Below are 16,802 nucleotides of genomic sequence, written 5' to 3'. Positions count from 1 at the left end.
AAATGCTTAAAAGTTTTTAGATATGCTGGAGACAACACCCACCTTCGGTGTAGTTAAAAACATCAAAAGGGAAGCCGGGCTTGATAATAATGAAGTTTGGGAACTTGAGAAATTACAGAGGTCACTCCAGATCCCGTTGGCCCATGAGCAAAACTATTTCAAGGCATTTTAGTTTTCTGACCTTTGTACGTATTTGAAAGCCACAGCTTTCTGCCTAAAGAAGATTAAACAGCTTTTTAACATCTGCTGTGCTCACAGTGTGTAGGAAGAGCTATCAGTTTTGGTTGCTATTAAGATGGATGTGTTTTCCTTGATTTGGAAGAGGTGTTTAAACATACTTTGTTTCATGTATTTATCTGAAAACGGGGGGAAAAATACCTTGCCTTAATTTGATTACTTTAATTGAAAAGGAAAAAAATGCTTTAAAGACAAAGCACTCCCACAGGGAGAGAGCTCCTAGGACATCAGGATTTGGCATGTCCATCCTTGTCTCCATGTTAGTTACTGGGTCTGACTCATCCCAGCCTGAACTGTGAAAGGTCTCTGGTGTGGAAAGGAGAGTGCAGTGGTGCCTGGATCAGGGGCCTGAGAGAGGCACCCAGGTCTTTGGAGGGGCAGTCTGCTTCCCTGGGCTGAAGGAGAGGCTCCAGGAGGAGCCTGTGATTTGGGTAAAGGGACTGCGTTACGAGCGCATCTTGGCAGCACTCGTCTCTGCACGAGGGCATCTTTGAATCAATGCGTAACAGCTATTGAGATGATGACTGTTTCTGAGAACTTTGATTAGAGACTCCAAATGAAAAAGGTCTCAACTGGGGCAAGCAGCAAAACAGAAGCTGCAGCTCAGAAGCAGGGAAATTGTAAGTACCCAGAGATGGTTGAGCCGGCAATGTGCCCTTGAGCCGGCAATGTGCCCTTGAGCCGGCAATGCGCCCTTGCGGCCCAGAAGGCCAACCGCATCCTGGGCTGCATCAAGAGGAGCGTGGCCAGCAGGTCGAGGGAGGGGATTCTGCCCCTCTACTCTGCCCTGGTGAGACCCCACCTGGAGTACTGTGTCCAGTTCTGGAGCCCCCAACATAAGGAGGACATGGACCAGTTGGAAAGGGTCCAGAGGAGGCTACGAAGATGATCAGAGGGCTGGAGCACCTCTCTTATGAGGACAGGCTGAGAGAGCTGGGGCTGTTCAGCCTGGAGAAGAGGAGGCTCCGGGCAGACCTGATAGCGGTCTTCCAGTATCTCAAGGGGGCCTACAAGAAAGATGGGGACAGGCTGTTCAGCAGGGCCTGTTGTGATAGGACAAGGAGTAATGGTTTTAAAATAGAGAGGGGTAGATTTAGATTGGAAATTAGGAAAAAAATTTTTTACAATGTGAATTATAGAACACTGGAACAGGTTGTCCAGAAAGGTGGTGGATGCCCCATCCCTGGAAACGTTCAAGGCCAGGTTGGATGGGGCTGTGAGCAACCTGATCTGATTGGGGATGTCCCTGCTCCTTGCAGGGGGATTGGACTAGATGACCTTTGAAGGTCCCTTCCAATCCTAACCATTCTATGATTCTATGATTCTGTGGTTGTAATTAACAGGACTGTGTTCCTGGAGATAGGGCCAGGAGGTGGAGGTGAGAGGGACTGAGAAGAGTCTAGAACTGCAATTCTCAACCTTTGGTTTTTATTCTTGTGTGCTATTCTTTTTTCTTTTTTTTTTTTTTTTGGTGGTTTGTTTTTTTTTTTTTTTTTGGCTCTTCACATGATCTCAGTCAGTAGAAAGTGTCTGGCTGCCCATAACATTTGGAGTCTTCCGTGGAAACCCCCTGAGCGTGACAGATGATCGTCACTGTGTTACTGGATGTCTCGCCTCAAACAGAGCTCACAGCAGTGCTGACCTTCCCGGGCGACTTTGCCTCTGATCCAGCGGAGGAGCTGGGATGCCTTGCCAGCAGCAGTTTCCAGCCTTAGGTGGGATTTTCTTTCCAGGGACTGTCATTCCAAGTGCAAATCTGAATTCGGGGCTGTACTCTGCTTGGTTTATAAACTGCTCAGGGATCATCTCGTAGGACAAAACAGCAGCAGACGTCGAAGGGAAAATGGTGTTTGCAGTATACTCTAGTGCTGCTTACTACGGCCATTGGTGCAGCACTCGCATTTCTTGATGTTCGCATAAATTCCTACTAGGGGTTTGTAACCCAGGAATACAGGCTTCCTGCTTGAAATAACATCACAATCGGATCTCAGGAAACTCCAGAGGAGTAACTGGATTTTTGAACTTCAGATGAGAAGCCAGTTGCCAAATGTCTTACTTATCTGAATTTCCCTTGACTTTAATAAGAGATCAAGCTGAGCAGAGGATGCAGAGATTCAGCTGAGGTTTCTGGAATTCAGATTTGCTGTCTCCTGATCTATACATTGCCTTGCCTGTGTCAATTAGCCTGTATTGAGGATCAGTTTTTCTTCCTGTTTTATGATTACGTGCTTTGCTCAGAGCTTACCTCTGCTAGGATTAAGGCACTGCCTCTTTGTGAAGTAATTCCAGTGGTGAGTATGAAACTCAAGTTGGGCAGAGCTTGTTTCACGTCTGGGCTCTGACAGAATTACAGCAGTGGTTCTCTGGGCAGGGTATGTGCACATACAGGGTCTTCTGGTGAGGAGCAGGAGGCTGATGTGTCTGTGTCCGGGTGCTTTTGCATCCCACAGCTTTTGGAATGGGTTTCACATAATGCAGGCTTGAACTTCTTGGAATATTCGTATTGTCAGAGTCAGCAGGACTGATCGTGCTTCCCTCAACTCTGTTCAATGAACGTAGCGCATCAGAGTTTGTTGTGCTTTGTTCCAGGGATAAAAGCTTTTATAGGTCAGCATATTTGCTAAGATCTCCATGACTCTCTCAGTAAGGAGATTAGTTGAGGAAATAAGTTTTGCTCCCTTAGGAACTGTAATGCATTGCCAGTTTGTAAATACACAGATGCCATCGCAAGAAAAAATCCAAATATTATATCAAGCTGTGATGTCTGAAACATTGCTTTGTATTCTAAAAGACTCTTGCTTTGATATGAAAGACTCAGATGTCACAAAAGTGAATGTGTATGATTTAATTTTTTGCAGGGCTCCAGCTAAAGAGAATGGTAAGATTCTGATGGTGGCTACTGTTAGTATATTTGCAGGAAAAAAACCCAAACATCTTCCTAATGTAAAAGCCATGCTGTATTTGCTGGGGTGTGTTAGTCGCAGTACAACAGGCTCCACGAGAGGGGAAAGAGGAATGTAACCAACCCTCTCTAGCCTCAAACGAGCCTTCAGAATGGCATGTCTTTTAGCTCTTAGCTTCAGTGTCCCAGATGATCTGGGTTCTGAAGTTGAGTTGGAGGAGAGTGAAACTGCCAGATATTTTAATGTTGCTTTATGTTTGTCACATGAGATGTTTGACTCGGAGAAATCGATTCCACAGTTTTGTTTTACTTGAAAAAGGAAAAATGTGCAGCACTCTGAGTGCCATGAATAGGCTCATACGATTTCATGCCTGTATTTTCTTTCAGATTGCAGTGCAACGACAGCCTTCTGCAGCGCTCTCCCTAAAACTCAGTGGGAGGTTGGACTGTTGGTGCATGAGATGTCACCTGGCACGGTGGATTTTGGGACCTCATCCCTTCCATTTCTGCTTCCTTTTCCCAAAGAAGTAGGTCACTGCTAAGTTGCTTCTGGTGCTGCTGTATTAGGTTCCCTTGTTCACCTCATTTATTTTTTTTCCTCTGAACTGCGGGGTGGGGGGGGCGGCAGGGGGAAAGATAGAATTTGCACTAATCTTTGAGAACTGAGGCAGAAGGCCTGTGTTGAGACCTGAATAAATGAGGATATGTGAATCTGTGAGAAATTGTGGTACAAACAGGTTGGGGATTCAGGAGGAATGATAAATTTAACAAACATATGCCATATATGTTGATGCCATCACTGCTGCCATCAGGCTAAAAAGGTCCCTGCTGCAGCTTTGACATAGGGTTGGCTTCTTTGAGCTTTACTGCCTTTTTTTTTTTTCTAATTGCATGCAGATACAGTATTGCAGAAATTCATATACAGGGTGGCTGCCAAGCTAATCCAGGCTTCTCTCTGCATCCAGTATCTCAGCGCTAGCTGTGTGCTCTGCCAGTGCTGCCGCACCATGTCCTGCCGGGATGTTGTTTGTCCCCAGCCCCCAGGGACTGTGAGCAACCCTCCTGCTCATCTGTTTCTCACGCTGGCTTAAAAACCTTAAACTCTTCAGCTCACCACACTGCAAGGAGCTTTACTGTTTTCTCCCGCTCTGCCGCACCCAGGTAAACGAGCCAAGACTCTCCTCGCAGGCACGTTTTCATAGTTCACTCCTATGATCCTCATCAGTAGGTGGAGATGGGAGGAGAACAGGAAGCATCTTTCTATGCCTCACATTTTTAGAAGCTGTAAATAATACAATGTAACTTAAACTTTCCTGGAAAGCACTTTGTGCCATCTGAGCGTTTTTCACCCTAACTTACCATCTCTGTAAATTATCTTGTTTTCTTATAGATTTATTGTTTGCCTAGTAATTCCCGAAGCCTGTTGGTGAGTAGCATTTTATTTAATGTAGATATGATAAAGGACTTGGCAATTAAAAACCAACACACTCAGAAAATGCTTAGGGATTTGGTTATTCAAAGAATTGCCTTGTCCCTGTGGAGTATCTGCTACTAGAGAAGTGAAATTTCTCCGGTTTGATTTGGGGATAAAGCCTCTTGGAGAAGGGTTTTGGTGAGGAGGAGGAAGGAAGATCTGGAGGCAGTGTGATGGGTCTGGACTTTCTTGGTCTCACTATAGGATGCTTGGGAGACGTCAGCACGTTGTTTAGAAACAAAGGTCTGATAGCCAAGATGCCCTGCTTTGGTCTGTCGGATTCATTAATGTTGTGGGCATGATCTCTTAATAAAAATGCCAATTTGAGGCAGTTTAATAGGTAATTAAACTTGATGAGCCAGGAGGAGGTCCTTTCCCTGCTGCGAAGTGCTCTGTGGCAGAAGGAGGGTATTTCAATGACTCGGAGATGGGGGTTTCACTGGGGTTTACAAGGGCAGCTCAGCGAGGATGCTGTAGTGGACAGTACAGCAGTGTTGGGTGTTCAGTGGCATCGATGTTTTGGACTCTTCCATTGTCTGAGTTTATGTAAGCCACAGAGAGTGCCAGGCAGGCAAAGCATAAAATTAAAATAAAAAGAAAATATTCAGCTGCCTTGGACAAGTTAATATGCACTAGACAAGTACATACACGACCTGTGCAGATCAAAGACAAGTGCCTGATAATGTCTGAATAACGCTGCCCTTTAAGGGGCTCGTGCTGAACTGTGAGGTTCCTCCCAGGACATGGGTACGGGCTAATTCCAGCGCTGTCAGCCTGACAGCCTCCGGCATAGCTCCCACTTTACACTTTCTTCTCTGAAAATAATCAAGACATTGCATTCACAGGCTCTCACTTGTGGCTCGCTATAAATGATCACAAAAGTCTGTTTCCAGTGCACTTAGACATTAACAGGTATGGATTTATCTAAGGAGGAGTGGGCAAGGATGTACTACAGATCTTCCCATTCCCCTTGGTACCAGTTGCTCTGCGCTCTGAAGAGCTGTGAGGTGATGTTATTACACACGAGCATCATGCTTAGATGAGGGCTGTGCCCGATGCAGCATAGCGGGGATTTGATGTTTGTTGGTTATCCTAAATTGTTGTCCACTCAAAGCTGGATTGGCCTTGACCTATTATTTCAGATTTTAAAAAAAGCAAAATCCAGAACAACTATAAAATGCATGTAGTGTTGAGCCATGTCAATACGTGTGGGACTTTCTGACAGGGCTGTGAGTACAGCTTAGCGTGGGTGAGTCTCCGAGCATGGCCATGTCACGTACAATTGCAGGGACTGCTGTCGGCCTTTGCTGGGTTGATGGAAGTTTTGTCTGTGACCTCTGCATGCCTGTGGCATTCCTCAGTTGCTGGGGTGGATATTAACATTTGAACACAAATGTCATCGGAGTGTTTGGTGAGGACATTGCTCTACAGTGCAACAGTCATAACAGCTTCAATATAATCCTTGTCACATTTTCTGGAGTATCCATTTCCTGTTCCTCCTAAAGGATTCTCCATCACCTCCCTTCAAATACTAGCCAACAGCATTTTCCTTGTGTTCAGGCTGTTTTTTCCCCTCTTGCTGCCGTTGGCCTCTACATTTGAGATGTGCTGTAAACACTGGTCTGTAGCAGGATACCATGATACCAGAGTTGGCACGTGAACATGGCAGGCTGCTGCGGCAGGTGTTGGACCTTGGAGTACTGACTCAAGCTGCTGCTGCTGACTCTTGCTGGCTGCAGAGTACGGCGTGCTCTGTAATGATAAGCATAGAGTTCTGTGGATCCAGCATTTGGAAGAGGGCTAAAACGGCCAGTTGTAAACCACTGTAATTATAACAGATACGCTAGAGGTACGTTGCATTTAATATACTTAGAGCAGACCAGGCTTTGCTATTCTTATCCGTGACGTGTTAGAAGTTACTTTGTGATCTGTTCCAGGGATATAAATAGGCTTTACTAGGTAAAGCGCTACCTAGGATAAATAAAGATGTCAAATAATAGTCCATAACAAAATCCAGCTAATGGGTGGAGGATGATGGCTTTCACTGTGTACCTAAGTGTCTTATATCTCATATGCCATAAAAGTGTTGTATTTTATGGCCATGGCTTATACTGAAGGTGAGGGATGTTACATCTCTTAGCCTCCAGTACTCCTGTTGAATGTGCCTTTATCCCCAGCTACACACCAGCAATTGCAGAGCCCAGTACAGTTTTCCATTAAGGACCATATGGGAAGCATATGACAAAATATCTCTTTGTCTGGCTTGTCGTTTATATATGACACCTTATGAAAATTTTTGTTTGTTTGTCTTTGCTTACGTGTTCTTGCCTTCCCTTGAAATTAAACTCTCCTCCCCTCGGCAAGCCGCTGCCATTGTTTGCTTGCTGGGGAAATGGAAGAGAGATGTCTACTGAGGGTTAAACTTCAGTGAGGGGAATAAGCAGGAGTAGCAGATGAGTTCTCTAATAAGGCTCTTGCTTCTGTGAAAGTGCCCTTGATGATGCAGATGGAAGGTAGATCAGTATGGAAAACATGACCTAGATGTTCTTTCTAAGCAGAATACTTATATATACACATAAATATATATATAATGTTGTTCCAGGCGCTGGCAGCTCTTTAAAGGAGCAGCGAAAGCTCTGGTTTTTTTTTTTTTTTTTTCCCTGAGAAATACCACATCAACAGGCTTACTTGCCTCAGTGTAGTCCCCAGTGATTAAAGCCACATCTACAAGAAAAGCTGAAAGCTTTGCCTACAAGCCTTCCTCCTTGCTAATGCAGCTGAAAGACCATTCATTATCCCACCCAAGGCAGAGTTTAAAAACAGATCCTTTCCAGGCTCTCTGCATCAAAAAAGAGAGACTCAGGCATGCTCTTGTTCAGCAGCAGAAACAACTATACACAAGAATATTTTAACCTTTCTGCGCTGATTTGTGTAGGACCCCCATACTGTAGGTGTACAGACTCTGTACTTTCTGTGCGTGGTCAGCTGATGTGCTTGTTCAGAAATTCTGCAGAAAGCTGCTTTGCATTATGAATGTTTTTTACCATGAAGTCTAATTGTCAAGGGTTCCTGGATAATTGTTAAATTATAGCCAAGAGCTGCTTGAATATGAATAGAATTGTCATTTTTGTAAGTAGATCTATCAAGTTATTAGAGTTCATAGCATTTTAATAGCCATTTATTAAACATTAACTTAGTTAAAATTAACCCTTTCTTGGCTCATTACATGTAGTATGTCAAAATTTATGTTGTTCCCTGGTTGAATTGTAGTCCTATTTAAGTTGTCACCTTGTAGCTGTTCATTGCAAATGATCTTGTAAGCCAGAATGGAACTGGATAACCAGCAGGACAACTCAAACACAGACTTGTACATACTGATTGTTCATGTGGATCAGGTCGGTGAACTACTGTAGTGAAATTTTAAATGTGGGGCTTAAATGAGTTTGTTACATGCAGGTATTACCCTGGCCATTTGCACAAGAATGATTAACAGGCTGTAAGGAATGCCTTCAGGTTCCTATTGCACTGCTGAGACTATCCACACAAAAGAAATAAAATGTATCTTGGCAAGCAATTCACAAATGCAAGAATTAATTCCAGTAAATGGTGTTTTCTTATTCACTGAATTGTTCAGTCTGCATAACTTTTCTCCCTGTGCTTCACCAGTCAAAAGCTTTGTTCCAAAACCCAGTACTTGGGATCCCAGTTCTCCCAGCACTTACTGATGTGGCGCATTTTCTCTAAATGAGTGAAGTCATTGACTGCAATAGGACTGTCCATGTGCTGGGAGTCAGGTGTGCTGAAGCATCAGGAGTCTTAATAAAGTAATTTTCCAGTGTGTAGATGTCTGACTCCAAAGGCCATTCTGTGCCTGCAGGGCTCTGGAGACCAAGCTTTCCAGCTGGTAGCTGTGACTGGTAAGCTTAAGACCTGAAGTTCTTAATTTCAATTATCTCGAGAGGTACTCTAACCAGATTGCAAAATAATTTGTATGTGGCACCTCTCTCTCTCTGTTAATCCTGACAAGTGGTAGCTGGTGTACTCTGTGCACTTCTTAGTCTATTGAATTTAACCTATTGAGTAGTTCCTTGTGATCCTGGCCGTGATTTCTCTTTCATCTGTAGTGAACTGCTACAGGCAGCTTAGTAGCTAAATTGAGTGAGTAGCTTTTCTGTTGTTAGTTTTGGTTTTTTTTTTTTTTTTTTTGTATGGGGTTTTTTTTTTAATTTATGTGTATATGTAATTTTGAAGTTACCTACTCAGTTTTTGCTGGATGCGATTTTGTACAGGCAGACAAATCCATCCATAGAATTTTACTGTTCAATAGTACAAACGCTCTGTTTGAAAGCGGGCTTCTTGCACCTTTTATCCACAAACCAGGGATGTATGTTTGCCTGGAGCTATGCCGTGTGCATCTTGCTCTCCAGAGGCCTGTTTACTGCCTGCACGTGCCTTTCTCCATATCCAGCTGGTGCAGAGGAGGGCTTACAGCATCAGAGACGGAGATGGCCAAAACCGCTTCAAAGAATCTTTCTTCCACCTTTCTGCTGTCCTGTTTCTGAACACCGAAACACTGAACACTCAAAAAGGAAAAATATGTATCCTAATTTAGCTATCTTGTCTTACCTGGTGTAAACGTGCCCCGGAATCGTTGTGAATGCCATTTCTGAATGGCCAAACCGTGTGGCTTTTCAGTGTCAGTTCTGGAAGTGGGAGGATGTTTCCCAGTGAGAGCAAAGCAGTTTGCAAAGCTGCTGTTGGCATGAGTTCAGTCTCTCGGGCTGCTGGATCTTGTTCCTGCTTATTTACTATGACCTTTGTGGGTCATACTAACTTTTCTTTCTTTCCAGAACTGTCTCCTCTGTACCTCAAGCACTTTGTTTGAAATTTTTATACTGTTAGTGACAGCACCATGGAATGAGTCAGCTCCAGGCTGCTCCCACACCGTTGAATGAAGGGATGCTGAAGGCATAATTTCTTTATTACTGAAACCTGGTTTTGACAAAATTTTAGAGTTCAGTGCTTCCTTGCAGGTAGGTGGGTCTAACTGATGGAAAGCAAACACCAAAGCTTCCTGTAGAGATCAGAGGCACACCACTGTGCTGGTAAGCTGTATGCCCGACACGGGAACACGAGAGCAGCAATGCTCTGGTTCATCACTCCGACACCTCCCTTGCTTGAAAGACTCTGAGCTAAGTGTGTCTTCTAGTGGGGAAAAAAGGAAATCATTGCATATAGTAGGTCATTTCCCAGAGAAATACCAAAAATATATTTTCCCACGAGTGTTAGCCTTTCTGCAGTGACTGCTGTGTGTAGAAAATGCAAATATACCATCCAGGCCACAAATAAACCCGTGCTGGCATGGCGTCACTGCCAGTGCATGGGCCTGGCGCTGCTGCTCCATTTCATCAGCCATTTCCATTTCCAGCTCTGCTGTCTCTTAACAGCAGATTAGAGCACACAGCTGCAGGCTGGAAACTCACCTTGTGTCCTGCTCATATTTTTCATGTCTTTGAGGTTTTTGAGGAGCTTAAAGATCACCACGTGCAGAATATTTGACAGAAGTAGCTCTACCCTGTGAGAAGGTAACTCCTGCGTGCCTCACCTGAAGCATTTTTCCATCTGCCTGGTCTCTTCATGTTGTCTTTCCCAGAAAATTCCCCCTCCTCTTCTCTGTTTCGTGACTTTCATCCACTGACAAGAAGAAAGGACAAGACCAGGTCCTTACAAAAGGCCAGGGAAAGAAACCAGGTATGAAACACGTTTAGGCTTTGGCTTTGCACATGAGAATCTCTGACTGTATTTTGCCCTTGCATTCCTCAAACACTCTTTCCTCCCTGTTCCACCATCCCATGTCAGCCCAGCCACTCCTGTTGCACAGCTCTTCAGAAATAAGCAGGGCGTTTAGGATTGATAGGTGCGATTTAGTGTTTCCATCCACAAAATGGGTATTGCTCATCTGGAGGTTATGGTCAGTGCCGATGGCTCTAAAGCTCCTTAAAGGAATGATGCCATAAAAAAAATGCAAAGGGTATTTATAGCTTATTATTTTTATACGTAATATTTACTGCCTTCTTGCATAACATAACAAATGGTGTTCTGCTTCCTGAAAATGTATGGTAAATCAATTGTTCAACAGTTTGTTTTTTTTTTTTCAAGTATGCTTACTTAATGTTAGTTTTCATGCATGCATTTTGGAAACTATGTAAAATATGCCTTAAATAGCAGAATAAAATAAATGTCAGGGCCCTCACAGCTTCTTCCACCTGCTTTCAATGCAGAGTTGCCAAACAATTTCAGTGTTTTATAGCCTGTTGCCCCAAATCAAATTCTGTGTTGCTTTTGGTTTAAGGGCTAATAGCTTTTTGAAATATATTAGTGCTTTCTGGTGACAGATCCAAGATTAGCTGTTTATCCATAGTTCTAAGAGGTATTCTATAATCCTGTGGCACAGCAAACTTTATGAGGAATTTTACAAGCTTTCATGAGTGCATTGTGTTTTAAAATGCTAAAAAAGCCGTTAAGGAGAGAAGAAAACAAAGCACTGCAGTGTCTCTGTCTGATGTTCTGCTGGTCTTTGAAGTGCGGCATTGCTGGCAGTGAGGAGGAGGGACTGCAGGATGTACCCTGAACGAGGAAGCCAGCGAGCCAAAAGCTTTCAGCGCTGCAGAACTGGTTTAGTAGAGGCACATAGGCCTTAATGTAAGGAACAGCAAGAACGGTGTAACTCTTCCTTGTGCTGAAGTCGCTGGCAGACCTTGAGCATGCACTTGGTAGCAATGGCACTGAGAGAACAGCAGCCATCTGATTCACTCGCTCATTTTTCACTTAACGTGATTTTTGAGGCAGCGCAAAAGCAGGGCCCTAGGGGTGCATTCACTGCTCTGCTGCTGGTCCTTGAGCAGGTGGTGCATGCAGGGCCAGGAGAAGGCAGAGCACTTCTGGGGTGAGGGCAGGGCTGAGGACAGCCGTGTTTCTTTGTGCTGTTGCAAACCGTGAATGCGACTTGAGTGGATCCCTCCATCTCTTAATGCTTTATTCCTGTTCTCTATGGAGAAAAGGGGAAATGCACAGGTGCTAGGATGAGGCAGACTGAAGGAGAGAGAATTGTATAGGCTCAGCATAGCTTTTTCCCTTAAAAAATACTCTTCTCTGCAAGATCTTCAGCCCTGGATACGGATATATGCTCCTTCACGGGATGCATTTCAGAGGCAGGGTCTAGCACATAATTCTCTCTCTCTGTGCTTCCTTAAGGATGCCATATCCTTCACCCTCAACAAATGCTATTGTTGGAAAGAAAACAGAAAATCTTTCAGGCCATTCTTCTGAAATGAAAGCAGCAATCTTCAAAGCTAAAAACAAATCCCTTCAGGGTAACTCAATAACTGCTTAGACCATGTGAAAACAGGAGGTTTGTGTTTGTGACGTATTGATATCAGCAACTATTTTACCAGGCTGGAGCTACCTCTGGAGGTGTTTGCATCTGGCAGCAGTTGGAATGGCACTTCACTGGGACACAGGTGGGCTGTGCTTGGTGACAGAGAAGATTGCTTGAATCCTGTTTTTATACCTGGGGAGAAAAATCACAGCCTCTTTTGGGCACCAGTTTTCATTTGATGTGTTATACTCAGTCTTGGGACCTGCTTTCCTTTGCAGCTCCGCCATCCAGTGACTGGTGTGAGTGGAGCTGACTGCTGTAGCTGGCCATCCTCCTCCTGTGTTCTTGCGGCACAAACAAGCCTGACAAGAAAGCACAATACAGACAAAGCTCTCGCTTCTGTTGTCCCAGATCTCCTACAGCAGCTTCACCTAGACATGAAACGAGGAGGAGGAGGCAGGGTTTTGCCGGAATGACCTTTCAGATGAGAATATTTGCAATAAAAAGGAGACTCCTCCCTGCAAACAGCTCTTTTCAGGAGCCTCCACACTGGGTTTTGCAGTTCTATGGACCCCACCTCCGAGACAAACCACCGATGGGTGGTGATGGGGAGTATTTCAGCACCATTGCTGAGACAATTATTTCAATGTGTTTCTTAGGGCTGCTTAAAAATATGGAGGTAGCAGCAGAGAATGCGAGAGTGCAGTGTTTGTGGAAGAGGACAGATCTGGCAAAGATCTCCCTTTCCACATGGGCACCAGCTGCTGGGAGCTCCTCAGCATGTGGGGATGTACATGCAGAGCGGAGATCCTCTGGAACTGTAGCCCTCCGCTGGGTGTCTGAATATTTGATCCATGACTACCCTGACAACTCAGCTCTGGGCGCTTTGCCCAGGGACACCCAATGAATCAACAGCAAATCTGGAATAAAGTCCAGTTTGGATTTGGTTTTGTGGTTTTTCCCCCTGCTCTACCTTTCATTGAACCCCACAAGGATACACAGCACTCTGTATTTGTCCATGAGGTGCTGCTGAAACATGCACTGGGTGTGCTTTGGGAACTGGCAAAACAGCTGATGTACAGATTCCTAAAATACAACAAAAGGCTACCTGACAGGGAAATTAAGTTGTTTAATTCAAAGTGTAAACATGTATATGTCTGTTTCTTGACCTACCTAATTTTTTTGAATATTAAGAACTGTTTTGAAGTATTCTTTCTGCTGGGATGCAGATCTCTTGAAATTTTTATGAGAAGCATCTTTTAAGTTCTGTAACAAGACTTTTATTCCTATCTGTCAATGATATTTAATGAGTGTGATGCAGTACAGAGACTGGCATTCATTAAGCAGTTGTAATCTGCGGTACCTCTTTATTGGGAGTTTCAATGTTTAAGGCTAAAATAGGGTATTATTTCCAGATGGTCAGCCACCATTCATAACCACAGCAGGATAAGAGCTGCCCTCGCATGGCTGCAGCATAGTTTAAGCACAAATCTCGTGCGAGAGATACCTTAATTATCTAAAAAAGATTACACGAAAAGACAGAAAGAAGCAAGTGTTCATGCATACTGGTTTGTAAAACTCTCAGTAATTTTTGGTTGGTTTTCTTTATTTAAGAAGGCACTCTTGGATTTTTGGCATCAATACCTGGAGAGCTCTCTTAGGTAAAGACAAAAAGCAGCCGTCAGTTTGCCACTGATATCTGCAGCTGCACCACGGCCGAATCTTGAGCGCTGTATCCTCAGCGCAGTCTCTATGACTCTGGACTGCCGTCCTGCCCCGGCACTGTTCGTGCTGGGGGGGGCAGGGTGCTGGGGAGAGCCATGCGTTGCACCCCCCAGAGTCCATGGGTTCTGAAAAGGCTTTGAGTCTTGACCCTAAGCTGAATACTTGGTATGAGGCATGGGACAAGAAGTTATTCTTCAGCACGTGCTCTAGTATCTAGGAAGTCCTCAGAACCAGCCTTAATGAGCAGCAGAGCAGGGATACTCTTGTTTCCATTATCTCTTTAGCTTTAATAGAGGCCAGATTGCTTAAAGGAAGCCAGACCAGGCTTTCAGTAGGTGGATGAGAAGCTCAACATGAGCTGGCAATGGGCCCTTGCAGGCCAGAAACCAACGGCACCCTGGGCTGTGTCCCCAGCAGGTTGAGGGAGGGGATTCTGCCCCTCTGCTCTGCTCTGGTGAGACCCCCCCTGCAGCACTGCATCCAGCTCTGGAGCCCCCAGCATCAGAAGGATGTGGACCGGTTGGAGAGGGTCCAGAGGAGGCCACGCAGATGCTGAGAGGGCTGGAGCAGCTCTGCTGTGAGGCCAGGCTGAGAGAGCTGGGGCTGTTCAGCCTGGAGAAGAGGAGGCTCCGGGGAGACCTGAGAGCGGCCTTCCAGTGCCTAAAGGGGGCTGCAGGAAAGATGGGGAGAGACTGTTCAGCAGGGCCTGTTGTGACAGGACGAGGGGCAATGGTTTTAAAATAGAGGGAGGTAGATTTAGATTAGACATAAGGAAGAAATTTTTTACACTGAGAGTGTTGGAACACTGGCCCAGGTTGCCCAGAGAGGTGGTGGATGCCCCATCCCTGGAAACGTTCAAGGCCAGGTTGGCCGGGGCTCTGAGCAACTTGATCTGGTTGGAGATGGTCCTGCTCCTGGCAGGGGGGTTGGACTGAATGGGTGTTAAAGGTCCCTTCCAACCCTTATGATTCTGTGATTCACGGAGAAAAACTAAACCCTGTGAGGTTTTATTGTACGCAAGCAAACTGACTTCTTGTCGACACCCCTTTGCACTATCAGATCTGCCCTCCTGACAGTCGCATGAAAGGCACCCCCAGTGTTAACAGGACCAGAGATGTATTGCAGATTGGCATGGGGATCTTCCTGGGTTTCCCTGCTTTCCACTGGCGTGGACGTACTGCAGTGCCGAGCATGTTGGCTGGTGGCTGGTGCCGAGCTTCAGAGGCTGGTGGCAAACTGAGCTCTTGTACTGAAGGCTCTTGGTTTGATCCTGGTGAGGTCGTTTGGGTCATCTCTTGATTTCCTTGGGAGTTTAAAGCCTGCTTTTTCAAAGGTATCTTTTTGTTTGCACACATAACATGAAGAAACAATATTTCCTGGCTCAAATGAGATGTTCTGAGGGACTATGAGGTGATCAGGTGCTGAAATAATATGGACCATGTATGTCCATATGTATCTTCTGTAATGAAAAGAAATAAGTGGGGATTTTTTTTTCTAGTCACACAAAAAGTCAATATTTAAAACGTATTTTCTTATTTTTCAAGAATTTGTCAAAATTTCAGTGAACTTGCTCTTCTCCCTTCCCCCCTGTTTTTTGAGAAAGAAGCTGAAACTTTTCTAACCAGCTTTCATAAGACTAGAGCAGGGTAGAACAGAACAGACTATTTCAGTTGGAAGGAACATGATCTAAGAATTAGATTCTGGTCATCAAGCTGAATACTGAAGTTCAAAGCAGCAAAACTGAAGAGTAGTTGAGCTTTAAGCTACAATTTTGCTTCTTCTGAGTGAGTTCTTTCATTTCTGAACTCAGTCAAGGGTTGAAGCCATTTTAGAAGCTTTAGAAATGCTGATCCTGAAAGATACTTATTGATAACCATTGCAAATATCTCTCTTTAATATCCTTGCGGGAACCATAAAGCAATCTCATAAGCTACAAGTACAATAAGTTGCTTGTTTTTTCACAGCATTTCCCTGATGTGTCAGTGATGAGCTGTCCATGTTCACAGTCTGAACTTAAAAATTCATGAAAGATGAACGGAGTCATTGTAATGTAGAACTAAATATGTTCCCGAACTTTGAAGATAAAACTGAAGAAAGTTCCTTTTGTGCATTAGCTGTTCCCAGAGTGGAGGAAAATTTTTAAGGCTGGAGATAAAGAGTTTGCTCCTTGATGTTAAATACTTGCCTAAATTACTGTCAAAAATTAATCCAGAGAGAGCGTACAATATGCCATCAACTTTTTATTAGTAGCTTCTGAAAAAAAATAATATTTTTTTTGCAAGTGCTTACGCATTTCGCAAGATTGGGCCTCTCGTGGCCAATAAACTAAGCGTACAGAGACGGTTAGTGATGTTGGTGACCCTCGCAACGCCAGCACGCCTGTGTTTTCTGGAACAGTGTGGGACTGCAGCTCTGCATGCACGAGGCCTTCTGCTGCAGGTGGTGTTGCAACTGCCCTTCTCGAACTCTTGCTCACGGGTGAGCGAACGCTCCATCCCTCCTGCAGATGCTGTTAGCACTTCATGGACCAGATTCCTGCACAGAGAAAACCACCAGTGTGAGAAAGAAAGAGCCCAGAGGCAATATGGAGGCTTGAATTCACCTGACCTGATGGGGGAGGACTTTCTCAGAGGTGGTTCCAGGCAGCAAAGAAACAAAATTAAAGGTGAGTAATTAGAAATTCTTGAAAGCCTGAGAGAAAAAGGAAACACTGGCCAGTCCTGGGCACCACCTGAAGCCTGGAAACAGAGAAACTCAACGGCACTAACAATGCTCCAGCCAGAACGTTAAGATTTTGAGGAAACAGTTCATGGCTTTAAATTGGACCCGCGTGGTTTGGTGTTGGGTTTTATTTCCCCACTCTCTTGCAGATCATGGTTTTCATACAGGGACTTAAAGGCACAGAAAGGGCTAATTTATGCAGTTCAAGCAAATTTATCTAAGAAGGCCCAAACAGCTGCTTTCTTACACTGGGGAGGTTACAAGGCTGGAAGTGCAGATGTTCAGACTTCTCCAGGTGGGTGCAGGGCACCCCAGCAGCAGCCTCGCTTGCTGCCAGCCCTGGGAGCAGGCGGGAGAGGGCTGAG

The sequence above is a fragment of the Chlamydotis macqueenii genome, chromosome 19, assembly GCF_036417535.1.
Source record: "Chlamydotis macqueenii isolate bChlMac1 chromosome 19, bChlMac1.mat, whole genome shotgun sequence".
Classification (NCBI taxonomy): Eukaryota; Metazoa; Chordata; class Aves; order Otidiformes; family Otididae; genus Chlamydotis; species Chlamydotis macqueenii.
Note: the sequence above shows the minus strand (reverse complement) of the source record.